General features: G+C 37.8%; 1 long non-coding RNA gene across 2 annotated transcripts in view; it reads right to left on the bottom strand.

The window, feature by feature from the left end:
* Window positions 1–2,193: 2,193 nt before the first annotated feature.
* The window catches only part of LOC136373693 (uncharacterized), a 498,676-nt gene continuing 488,287 nt past the window's right edge, over window positions 2,194–12,582 (bottom strand). For both annotated transcript variants that reach the window (XR_010745708.1, XR_010745707.1), the window contains exon 3: window positions 2,194–2,266. This is a non-coding gene — a long non-coding RNA (uncharacterized lncRNA). The remainder of the gene's footprint in view (window positions 2,267–12,582) is intronic.

The raw sequence follows: 12,582 nt of genomic DNA, 5'->3' as shown, positions 1-12,582 counted from the left end.
TACAGTTTTATTGAATATACAAAAAAAAATCAATATCTTGACATGTTAGTTATAAGAAATAAATTATTTATAAATACAATTTGGCAGAAGTGGTGCAGAATATTCTAGCAAAATTGAGAAAATATTTACCAAAAGTATTACAAATATGCAGCCTTCTACCCCTCCTCCTGTGCTCAAGAGAGTGTTTGAATCCATATCTTCTTCATTACCCTCCTGCTGTACACCTCCATGTAGTCACAGTCTGGATAGAACTCCAGCAAAGCCTGATAATCAGGAATTTGTTCCCTCTGCCCACTATTTGATACATGTTTGGGGTAATTTGGCTATGTTCTTGCTCACAGTCACATGGATTCTTAGCATGATGGAGGTGAGTCATTAATTAAAATTAATTCAGCGTAGGTAAAATCACACAAGTACTTTTGCTGGTTCGTGTGGTCCCTGACAGCATCCTTCTCTTAAACTGCAGAGACATAGGTTTGGTGGGTAGATTGTTAGATGGATAAGAAATCGATTAGACAGTGCCATCCAGATGGTCAGTCAACAGCTGAGTTCTGATGGACATCAGTGACCTGTGGTGTCCCTCTGGGGTCTCTTCTGGGATCAGTGTTATTTAATTAATGCCTTCACTAATTGACACAGACAAAGGAATTGAGTGCACCACTGAGAGAGTTTGCAGGTGACACTAAACTGAGTGATGTGGGTAACGTGGGATGGAAAGGGGGATCCAGAGGGAGCTGGACAGGCTCAGGAAGTGGCCCATGGGAATCTCATGAGGTTTTACAGACCAAGCCCAAGATGCTGCACCTGGGTCAGGGCATCCCCAGAAGCAGTCCAGGCTGGGGATGAGCAGAGCCAGAGCAGCCCTGGGAGAAGGACTTGGGGGTGCTGGTGGGTGAGAGGCTGGCCATGGCCCGGCCGTGTGCTGGGAGCCCAGACACCCCGTGTGCTGGGCTGCACCCAGAGCCCCGTGGGCAGCAGGGCAGGGAGGGGATTCTGCCCCTCTGCCCCTCTGCTGAGACCCCACCTGCAGGGCTGCACCCAGCTCTGGGCTCCCAGCACAGCAAGGACAGGGACCTGCTGGAGCCAGGCCACAGCAGGCACCAAGGGGATCAGAGGGATGGAGCAGCTCTGCTCTGAGGAAAGGCTGAGAGAACTGGGATGGTTCAGCCTGGAACAGAGAAGGCTCTGAGGTGACCAAATTGTGACCTTACAGCGCCTGAAGTGAGCACAGGAAAGATGGAGAGAGACTATTTATAAGAATCTGGAATGACAGGACAAGGGGGAATGTTGTTAAACTGACAGAGAGGAAGTTTAGATGAGATATTAGGAAGAGATTCTTTCCTGTGAGGGAGGTGAAACACTGTCCCCATGACTGGAATTGTCCAAGACCAGGCTGGATGGGGCTCTGAGCAATCTGGTCTAGTGAAAGGTGGCCCTGCTTATGGCAGGGGGTTGAAGTGAGATAATCTTTAAGGTGCCTTACAGCTGAGGCTGTTCTATTATTTTATGATTCTATGAAATAATGACTTTGGGAACTATGGTTGTAAGAATGTGTGGTTCTATTTGCATGATTGCAAGTGCTCTGCCTTAATTTTGTTGATAAATTGTTCTTGAGATAAAACCAGTCATTTTCCAAATACAGAAGTACTACTTTTCTTCTATTATAATGCATGGGGTTAGAAGTTGTTTTGCTTTTTAGCTGTTCATTCAGCAAGGTTCTGCTTTCACTGGCCTTTCTCCTCATGACACAGCTGTGTCAGTTGTCATCTCTCCTCAAAAGACACAAGTGAACCTCCTTGTAGACTAAGTGAGATGGGGGATTATCCATCAGTTGTCATGGCAGAGCCAAAGTAAAGGATGTGCAGCTCAGAACCGACTGAAGAGGAGAAGACAAGGTAGCAGTGACAGCTGTGATTTGGGTGTGTGAGAAATGACACTGAGGAGTACAAAAAGCATCATTTTGAGACTCTCTGCAGTAGCCCACCACCTCCCTGTAGCGCTGCAGGAGATGCTGTCAGTCAAGCTATCTGAAAATCTTATCCCTCTTAGATCCTGAACATTTCCAAAGCTGGATTTTCTTAGTGTAATCTACGTGAGAGGGCAGGACCTGAAATGATGATAGCCATAACTGGCAGGGTGCCCTTTCTTAGACCCAGTAGCTTCTAAGGCTTCTAAGGGTGTGGGAGAATTCGGCTTTTTTTTTTTTTTTTTTTTTTTTTTTTTTTTTTTTTTTTTTTTTTTTTTTTTTTTTTTTTTTTTTTTTTATCTGAGGCCGGCAAGCCAATCAAATCTGGTAGGTTAAAATTAAACTTTAAATTCATATATAAATTGCCAGATGCACTATCAAGATTAAAGGTCTCTTTGGACTAAGTATATAAACACCCATCATTTGCTTTTTTGGCACTGACAAGCCAACCTTTAAATTTAATTTTTTTTTTCTTGTAAGTTCATTTTTTTTGTACTATGCCTTGGAGATCACAGAAGTATGAGGTATTTCCCTTGAAGAATCACCTTGAAATATTTAAAAATCTTTACTTCCTCCCCCAGAAACCCATGCTGCTGCAAGAACATTTCTTGTTACATTATTGCCTCAGGCTTTTAGCTTATTTTTAGGAAGACATTTTATGGCTATTACTGATTTTCTGTTTCTGAGTTAGACAGAACCCAAAAGATGTATTTTTAAAAGCTTTTTTCAGGTTTTGTTGATTTGTTGGACATATCAGTGCAATGAAACAATGACTGTGTTCATAATTTGTGCTAATAATTGACTATGGTTGAGACATTTGGCTGAAGAACTGTCCTTCTGGACAGAATCAGAGAAAAACTCTCTGGACGTTTGTTTAAGAGACAGTGATATAGTTAGACAACCATTTCTGTCTATCTAAGGTTTAGATTTTGATTTTGCTTCTCTCTTCCTTTTCTGCACCTGTGAGAGTTCCTCATCAAATCCTGCAGTAGGTCATACTAACAGAGGTATGGGGAAGGAATGGGAAGATGTAAGTGATGGCTCTAATAACCTTTTTGTCACATTTTCTAAAGTTCCCAGTCGGAAAAAGCATGTGCAGTTATCCTCAAACCATCACTGCCAGGCTGCATACACAGATGATGAAAATCTTTACTCTAAATTAATTACTTACTTTAAAATCAGGTCTTCTCAACCATGTGCACAGATGGATATTAGATACAATTCTTAACAAGTCTTACAATTACATAAATACCATTCTCATTGTTCAAATTGACATTTTGAATCCTGATCCTTCCTTAGTGAGTTCTTGTCTTGTGACCCCTCAGAAAAAAAAATTCCTTTTTAATAATGTGATGCTTCAGTCTTACTCTAGCCCTCCAATCCTTATTCAGGCTCAGCTCAATGACATCTAAAGGATTGTGTGTTTCCATGAAAGGAGTATTGCTTCCGTGACTCCTATATGAGGAAAATCAGATATTTTCTACAACACAGACTTGTTTAATGAAATATCTAAACACCTTTTATTTCAAAAATTGTTCAGCTTTAATTAGCATCCAAGCCAGCATGATTCATGGGGAATATTCATGAGACAGCAGTGTTCTCTCCAAGGACTCAAGATATATAGGCATATTATTTTGTTTATAAGGGTATAGTTTGCTCTCTTCTTTGAAAAATCATAGAATTATAGAATGGCCTGGGTTGAAACAGACCTTAAAAGTCACCTTGTTCCAATCTCCCTTAAATGTGCGGCGACACTTTACACTAGACAAGGTTTGCTCAGAGCTCCACAGAACTTGGCCATATACATTTCCAGGGATGGGGCATCCAACACTTCCCTGGGCAACCTGTGCCAGAGCCTCACCACTCTCAATGTGAAGAATTTGTTCCTAACATCTAGTTAAACCTACTCTCTTTCAGTGAGGCATGATATGATATGTTATGATGCTGTCTGTGTTGTAGAAAAACTGCTCATGAGCAACAGACATTCAAATAATCCAACCTCTGTTGTGGTATAACATCAAGCAAATTAGTTCTGAACTAACAGAGAACACAATTCTAATCAAAGTTTCTGAGATAGTATTTTTGACTTTTTTCCCCTTGTTTTCATTAAATTTAACCATTAAGTCCTAGACAATCACCTTTTTAAATGTTTGCCTTGTCTCTGGTAATAGATGAAAAATTAAAAAAAATTTAAAGCACAAAGTCTTCTGAGGAATCTGAGTTTGTAATGACTTCTGTGAATACTTAACATGACTTTACAGAGAATATTGAGATACCTTCAGAACCTGGTTTGATAAAAAAAAAAAGAAAAAGATTGTGTCCTGTTCCCTAAAGCTACTTCAGCATATTTTGTACTCAACTAAACCACCATGGCTGTGATTTTTTGCTGGTTTTCTTTTTGTATGTTTGGTTTTGGTCTTGTTTTCTATACTTGTATTAGTCTCTGCCAGCAACCCATAAACTAAGCTTGGTTTTCTTATATAGATGCAAAATTTTAAATGAAAATTGATTTGAATGAACCTTTGGAACAAGTGAGTGCGCCTTCTGAATACTGTCGTTTTAGAAGAGCAGAGAAAGTGGACTGGGAATGAGAATGCTTAATGGAAAAGAAACCCAACTTACTGTTTTCCACTTGTATAAAGATATCTGGATGGATCCCTCTGTGTTAGCCTTCTCTGTCAAATAAAGCTCTTCCAAAATTTATTACAAAAACTACAGTTTTTACAGGAGGAGCTATCTAAGGACTCATAATGTAAGATCACAGATTAATAAGGTGCACTTTTTAAAGAGACACTTTTCATCCTGGACAAATTTTCCCTGTAGGAAGTACATTGCTGCATTCAAGAGAAAGTTTGAGTTTGGCTCAAGCTGTTTTGTTAACCAGTTTTTTTACTTATTGGATCATCTGTTGCCCTTTGTGTGACTTAAGATTCTGTTCACTGATCAGTGTTTATGTGTAGCTGTTGCTCAGCAGATGTCTTGGACTCTAAGGTTCCCCCCTGAGTACAGTATTTGTTTGCATGTGCAACCATTGCCAATTGTAGAAGTAAACTTGCTCTGAAATATGAGGCAGACCAGCACTAACTCCACCTGTGCACGCTAAAAAAAATTAGACTTATTCTGTATGAAACATATGAGCTAACCAAATGACACAAAGACAGATGTGAGACAACCAAGATTATTTTTTGTTAATACTTCACAAGCGTATATCTATAAGGAGTAAAAAAATGATGTTTTTCTCGATTGTAATTTGTTGTTGTTTCTGTTTTTGTTTTGTTTTTACCAACAAAAAGTCCACACCACTTTAGGAAAAAAGCAACATGAGCATGAAGCATCAGTCTTGTGAGTATACACTTTACACAGTAAAGGATCTTCAGTTCACTCCTACAGTTCCCAGAGAAATATGTACTAACTTAAAATCTCATTGCATTTAATTCTGAGTTTCTTCAGCATTTGCCAGTCTAAACAAAGAAATTAATTGTTTCTTTTTTTTTTTTTTTTTTTTTTTTTGTGATCAAGCTAAGAGAAAATGACATGACTTCTTCCACTAAATGAAAGGAATGAAGAACTACAACTAGTTCACTGTACTGTAATTGATTTATGAGCTTCTGATTTCATGTACATACAAAATAGGGGAAGGTGAGAAACCTATGTATTTTTCCAACTGTTATCATCCAGTCAAACTAATTGACCATGAATTTGTTGGTAGTTGAGCTTTGAAGTGATACAAAACCAGAGCACAGGTACATATTATTTTAATGAATAGTGATGTATGAAATGAATTATAGCCTTGTCACCAAGATAATAGTGGATTATATCCCAGTTGTGGTTAGGGGAAGCTATAGCAAACATGCTGGATGTAGTTTCCAGAAGCTGCTAAGGGTTTATCAATTATGATATGTCTCTGTGAAAACTGTAAAATGAAGGAACTCTACAAGTGCTCATTAATTAGGCATAAAAAGTAAGATTTAACACAATATTCATGCACTCTTTAGTTTTTTGTGAATAAAAAGCAAGACTTTGACTGACTTCTGCTTGTTTTCAATAATTGCTCAGCCAATTCTTTCTATGATGTATGTTTCCATTAATAATTTTTTCATGAACTTTTGGAAAAAAGACGGTAATATCTAAATGAGAAATGAGGAATATCGCTTCCTAATTTGGAGATTATTTTATTTTTAAAAAATATTTGCTTAGTAATCCTGATAATTTCTTTTGGGAATGTTTAATATTAAAACATAAAACCATTGTTTTGACATTCATAGAATCATAGAGTTATAAAATATCCTGAAGTGGAAAGAACCCATCAAGATCATTAATGTCTGACTCCTGGCCCTGCACAGGACAGCCCCAGGAATCCTACCATGTGCCTTGAGAGTGTTGTCCAAAACCTTCTTGAGCTCTGTCAGGTTTGGTGCTGTGGCCACTGCTCTGGGGAGCCCCTTCCAGTGCCCAGCCACCCTCTGGGTGAAGAACCTTCTCCTGATATCCAGCCTACCCCTCCTCTGACACAGCTTCAGTTCCCCTGGGTCCTGTCACTGATCATCAGAGAGAAGAGATCAGTGCCTGCCCCTCCTCTGCCCCTTGTGAGGAAGCTGCCACCCCCAGTGAGGTGTCCCCTCAGTCCCCCTTCCTCCAGGCTGAACAGCTCCAGCTCCCTCAGCTGCTCTTCCCGTGTCTTCCCACTAGACTTTTCACCACCCCGGTCTCCCTCCTCCAACAGCTTTATATCTTTCATTAGGGTACCTGAAATTGGCCCCAGGACTTGTGGTGAGGTGCAAAGCAGAGTGGGACAATCCCCTCCCTTGCCCAGCTGGTGATGCCTTGCTTAATGCATCCCTGAATACAATTGTTCTCCTGGCTGTCAGAGCACATTCCTGTCTCACTGGTACAATTGTAACCTGAAAAGAGTGAAAACACAGGACTGAACATCAGAGAGACTCAACTGACTCATTTTTGTAAGATGTTGATTTGGTTCTTTACTCAGATGATTCAGTGAGGTAATGCCTTCAGACTTTAAATTACCAACCTTCCTCTTTAAAATTATACTCCTGAAAACCTGCTTCATCATATTTATTTGGTAATGCTTTGTAAAGGAACATAGATTTAGACAAGCTTTTGAAAGTAGAAATAGGAAAAACTCCCCTCCTGTCTACGCCCAGGAAAAAGCTGTATACTTAGATTATCTATTGACAGACACGATAAACAAATCTCCCCCCAGCTGTTATATATGCAGCTCCTTTTTATTCTTGGAAAAATAAATTATGGTAGATATTGAGAATGCTACCCTTTAAATAAAATATTAGGTACAGACAGCTTATTGAAACACATTTGGTTACAAGTGAATTTTTATAACTGCTTAGAATTGATATATTTTAACTTCTCATGCTGTCACACCCTCTTAAAATGACTATTTTGAGGCATTTACTTTTATGTTAGCCATGACCTACTTTCTGTTAAGATGAGTACTTTGAGTGTATGTGTCTGGTGTCTGTTTCACAAGAGTTATTCTCATAGAATAATAGACGTTATCTAGATGCTTTCAACAAAGCTTTTCCACTTTGCTTTACTCTGCCTAGGTGGATAAAAGATTTTTTTTTTCAGGGAGACGAGTGAGGTGGAGGAGGAAGGACTTATTAGAGAATTGATACTATTCTTCAGTGAGATAATTATTCTCTATAAATTCTTAGGTGTTTTTCTTCATTGGATCATTAAATATCTTCTGTGCTGCAGTGGAAGAAAAGAAACAGTAACAGAATCATCAATGTGCTGCACCGAGTTTGAACAGGAACATAAATAATAAAACCTTAGCAGCTGCTACAGTGGGGATTTGAAACACACTGAGGAATTTGCAATCCCTCTTGTCAGTAAGGAAATACAGAAGTCTTTACATTTAAAACAGTGAGTATGTGCCACATCCAGGTACACTTTGCAGTAGAGGGGTGAATAGGGTTGTGTTGAAGAAGATGGACAGGGATATAATCACTAACAATGCTGGAGAGGGTTGCCTATTTGTTTTCCTGGTTACTCTTTGAATACATAGCAGGTTTATTGTCCCAAAGACCTGCTGGTGTTCTCTAATTTAGGCACAAGTTTGCAGTTAACTAAGCTGAGAACAGGATTTGATGGACTTAGGTAAGTGAGCTTTCTGTACAGAAAGATCAGCAGATTTAACAGAAATCAACCAGGTATTCTGAGGCTGTGCCATCATTATAATTTCTGAATTTGCAGGTTGTCCTCTCCTCCTCCCATTGCTGAAAGTGCAGACACCTGATGGTCTGGCTCTCTTCTTCTTGGTAACTCTCCTGGCTGCCTTTGTTCACGCTCATGGAAGTCCATGGAATGCCTCTGCTGAAAGTGCATTTCTGCTTCTTGAGTATGCTGCAGCTTCTTTTCTCCTGTCTGATGCCTTCATACACTGTCTCTCTCCTCTCACACTCCACTCTTGAATGCTTTTTCTGGGCTTGGAGCACAGCCACAAATCAAGCCAAAAGCAAGCAAGGCAGTTGCCATGAATAATAAAGGAGTTTGCAGCATGACCTAAAGCATATTGAATAACATCTTTGGACCAGAAGTTCCTCCTGGATTACTGCTTTAAGAGTAGACTGTTTTTCTGAAAAAGCAGGAACTGCCTTCAGCAAGACCCGATAGTGGGTAAATAGCAATCTCAATTTTATCTTAATTTTTATCAGGTGAATGTTAATTTAGTTTCATTAGCTTTTTCTAGTCCTCACAGCACCAATCAATGATGATTTAGAAGCATTAAGGTGAATGTAGATGAGGACAAAAAAAAGAAAACAAGTGGTATTTAATAAAGAAGCTGTGAATTGGCCTGATTCAAACTAGTTTGTGTTTTTCAGTGTATAGGGACTCTTGGTTATGGAGTTGTTAGGAGAGGTGCTATTTTTTAGTTCGCAGTAAAAAAGGTACTGCGAATGCTGTGACTTCTCTTGTAAGAAAGAAGATTTTGAAAACATACAGAGAGTGGCACATTTGATCTATTCACCAGAATAGCAAACACACAAATCTCTTGGCACATATTTTCCAGAGGGTTTTTTGATTGAGGCAGTTACGTAATTTCAAACAGAGATGAGAGAATTTCTGAACTGCAAGAAAGCTTTATTTCGGTATTATTTTAAATCCACAGATGAGCTGTCAGAATAAAAAGAAATATACTCTTCAAAAGAGTATGTGTTTGATGAATTTGGGAATAAAAAGGAAGAAAACTTTTTAAAATAAATTTGATATTACAGTGTAATAACTTTACCTTACACACAAATTTTCTTTTCCTTAATTGATGATAGCAATGAATTTTTGATTTTTTAATATTTTGTATGAAATGAAGAGTGGATCTATGAAACTATTGATCTTAAAACCCTAACTTAGCCTGCAGTAGTTGTGTTAGTGAGATACTAGGCAAAGATCACAAGAAAATCTGTTCCTTTAAACGGTGGCACAAAAGGTTATAAAGGAATTACATGAAGCTTTTGACACATAGACCTGTGCTTCTGCCTTTCATTTTGGTCTAATACGAGGTGGTATATTATTCCTTACTTGCCATTTTTATATCCCTTGTCACTGGATTTATTTTCCTGATGACTTTTTTGCAATCTTCAAATGAAGACAACCAAAAAACAGGACAGACACTGCTTGCATTTCTCTCTGATCTTAAAGTTCTAAGAAATTCAGGGGTTTTTTTCCCCCCTTTCTCCTTCCCTCCTTCTTTTTCAAAGGCCTGTGATTTCACAAAGGAAAAATACTTACAAACAGAACATTTTTAGCAATGGCCACGTTTTCCTCTTCATTCTGTGACAACAATGAGATTGTGTAGACTCAGCTCAGAGTGCACCATACCTGCAATGTGTTTCTTGTCCCCTTGTTTTTGTAGGCAAGAGTAAGAGGAGCAAATGAGAAAGACATTTCAATCATGGGGCACTAGAAGTGTCTGAGAGTCCTAGCTCAAGGGAAATCAAAGGCAACAGCCCCACTATTGTTCATTCTCACATTCATTTAGTCCAGAGTTTACTTTAAAAAGAGAAATTAAAAAATATATATTTAATATAAAGACAGTGCTGGGTCAAGTGAAGATAACTTTGTGCTGATACTAAAGATCAAAACGAATTTTTACAGCACTTCTAGCATGAACCATGAATCTAAGGAATATATTGTGTCATGAAATTTCTCTGCCCAAGTGTTTAAGTACACCTACATTTCATACTAGAAAAGGACATATCCATCTGTGTAGGAGAATGAAGTTTCACAAAGGGAGACACTTCAGCAGGAAGAAGGATACTTCAACAAAGAGCTTCAGGGGCAGCTGAAATGAAGAGGGGTGTTTTTCATCCAGGAGACAGATTCAGCTAAGAAAGGATGAGTGATAAATTAAAAAAAAAAAAAAAAAAAAAAAAAAAAAAAAAAAAAAAAAAAAAAAAAAAAAAAAAAGCTATTTTCATGTGGGAGCAGAACAGCCAAGCAGTTCTGGGCCTAGTGTGACTGCAGGAGCTGAGTAGCTGTTGATTTAGGTTTAGAATAAGGTCAAGATCTCTATAGAGGAACAATGTATTTTGGTGAACGTTGTTTTGTGAATCAGTAAAACACAAGAAGCAAAGAAGTGGGGAAAAAGATCATCATTCAATAGGCAGTAATTGCTTACAAGGAAGGGTAAGGGCATACCCTATGAACTCCTTTGAACTACTGAAGATTTCAGCAGCTGCTGTAGGGACTTTGTGATACAGGAAATGAACCTTGAATCGGCTCTATTTCAATTCCAGTCACCTTTTTATAGAAAATTAAAGAAATGTGAAAGGTTTTGGAAAACTCGAACAGAATAAAATTCTTGTGAATTGACATAATCTAATAGTAAATTTGTTTCAAGAAATTCTCAGAATACTTGAGCTGTTTTCCACAGGTGTTTTGTTTAGTCACTAGAGAAATGAAAAATAGTCTTACCTTGTCAGAAGCATGGCATATGGGATCCATTAAAAAAAAAAGAAATAAAAAAAGAAAAATTAGAAAATCCAACAATATTTTATATTGAAGTAGGTATTTAACACAGTGTAATGGTGTCTCAGCTAAAAAAAATAAATGTGGAAATGAAATAGATCAACTATGCAAATATTCAGCTAGTTTTGCTTACAGTTAAATTACAGTGTGAGAACTATTACTGGTTATTTCTGAGTAGTATTGACAGTAAATCACTTAGGACATAATGAGAAAAGTGGCAGTGTAATTTTCTAACACGCCTAAATCTGCACAATAACTGATGCAAATTTTGCAGCACTCCACATTTGCCCAAATGTAGGGATCTTTTGAAATAACATTACAGAGAGCTCATTTTGCAGAACAGGGACTTGGTTTTTATTATTGAAAGAAAATTTTAAAAATCCCATTGACAGTAGTAGGGCAAGTCTTTGGGTTTACAGGCAGTTTTAATGAAAAGGACTTGAAAACTTGCAAATGGAGTCTTGGAAACATTTTTCTTTCTTTAAATCATGCCTTTATTGCCATATATAAGAGTCAGAGAAAAAAATCATACTTCAGCTTTTCTTTCAGCTTGATAACACCATTTAAATTGGAAATAGAATTGATTTTTTTTTTGTTTGCTTAATGTTAAGTGAAATTAAAACTAAACAGAGTAGTGGATAACATCAGCTTTATGTAAGTACAGCAGTTGTGTAGCTACAGCAAGATCCTCATCTGAGCAAACCAGATTTGTGCATTGCAGACGTCTCTGTTCCATCCCAAAGACACAGCCAATCTATCTGTCATTTCAGTGGTCACCAGGCCACATCCCATTTGTTCTGAGACCTCATCTTTAGAAAATCACTGAACTGGTTCTGATTAATTCTAATTCCTATCCAAATCAGTTAGCTGTGTCACTAATTACCCTAATTTGTTATATTTTTTTATTCGATTGCAGCTGTCTAAAATTTCCTTTTAATCTGTATCTTTTTATCTTTTTCTTTGATTTTTGCTTTTAATTTATCTTTCTTTGATGATGCTCTCTTCTACAACCCCATCATTCAGAATATCTTCTCTTTCCTTACCATTTTCCTCGCCATTACATTGCTTCACTCTTTGCTAACCATTTCCCATTATTTCACTGTACCTAGGTAACTTGGCTGGGTATTTCCTACTAACATTGCCAGCCAGTGTCACAGCACAGCTCACTCAAAGTTCAGTGTTGAACTACTCTCTGTGTAAAAATTCCTGTTTTATCAGAATTTCTTGCATTGCAAGTTGTGCCTATTGCACAATTTCTTTTTTTTCAATCTGCACCTCTCAGAAATGTCTGGCAGAATTTTTTCCATATTCTCCTGCTGGGTAACTGAAGACACACTTGAGCAAAATTAACCAATGCCTGTAGCAATGGATATTATGAAAGAACTACTTGTGAGCAATTTACAAATGTGCTTTGGGGCTTATTTTTAGCAATAAAATATATATAGAAGTAATCTTATAATTTCTTGAATATATTTCCCCCCTAATGTTTGGAGAATGTATTGAATGTTTTGTTTAAGTAATTTGGTCTATGCATTTTGTAAGCACTTCTGTAGGATTGCTGCTTTTACAGCAGGAAGAGATCATATGTTAACAACTTGCAGCTGCTGCATGCT

The sequence above is a fragment of the Sylvia atricapilla genome, chromosome 2 (assembly GCF_009819655.1).
Source record: "Sylvia atricapilla isolate bSylAtr1 chromosome 2, bSylAtr1.pri, whole genome shotgun sequence".
In the NCBI taxonomy this organism is placed as follows: Eukaryota; Metazoa; Chordata; class Aves; order Passeriformes; family Sylviidae; genus Sylvia; species Sylvia atricapilla.
The sequence above is the reverse complement of the archived record's forward strand: the minus strand, read 5'-3'. Positions and strand labels throughout refer to the sequence as shown.